This window comes from Myotis brandtii, unplaced genomic scaffold (assembly GCF_000412655.1).
Source record: "Myotis brandtii unplaced genomic scaffold, ASM41265v1 scaffold153, whole genome shotgun sequence".
In the NCBI taxonomy this organism is placed as follows: Eukaryota; Metazoa; Chordata; class Mammalia; order Chiroptera; family Vespertilionidae; genus Myotis; species Myotis brandtii.
In genome coordinates, this window is record NW_005355543.1 from 66,326 (window position 1) to 67,047 (window position 722).

Consider the following 722-nt stretch of genomic DNA (forward strand, 5'->3'; position numbering starts at 1 on the left):
GGGCCAGCTTTAGCTCTGAGGCCTTGCTGCTGAAAACATAGATACAATGTTGCGGTCTGAGCCCGGCTGAATGGAAGCCCTTTTCTGGGGTTTTGTTTAGCTTCTTATTTGCAACATAGTATATAGTTGCTTAGAGTTGCAACTGAGAGGCTGGCAAGTTAGGCGGAGAACGTTGGAATCTGCAGCAAGCAAGCCTCGTGCTCGCTTCAGTGCCTGGCTGCCGGCCGCCATCTTGGCTGACAGTTAATTTGCATATACTCACTGATTAGCCAATGAAAAGGGTAGCGGTCGTACGCCAATTACCATGTTTCTCTTTTATTAGTGTAGATATATATATATATAGCCCATGGACACAGGCAATAGTGTGGTGAAGGACTGGGAGGGGCAGGTGCGGGTTGAAGGGGGTTTATGGGGGAAAAAAGGGGACATCTGTAATACTTTCAACAATAAAGCTTCATGGAAAAGATATAAATAAATAAATAAATAAATAAAATGACAAACACTAAGGAAAAAATTTAAATAGCCAGATTTTGTTTGGCCAAGCAAAAGGTTCAGCTTTATCAATAATTGAAAATGACTTTCATTATATTGTCTTAATACAAAATTGCACAAGATTTTTTATACAAAACTTAGAAAATACAGTTCATCAAGAAGAAAAAGAAAAATCATCTGAGATCTTTCCTTGACAATAACCATTGTCACATATTTTTAATTTCCATCCA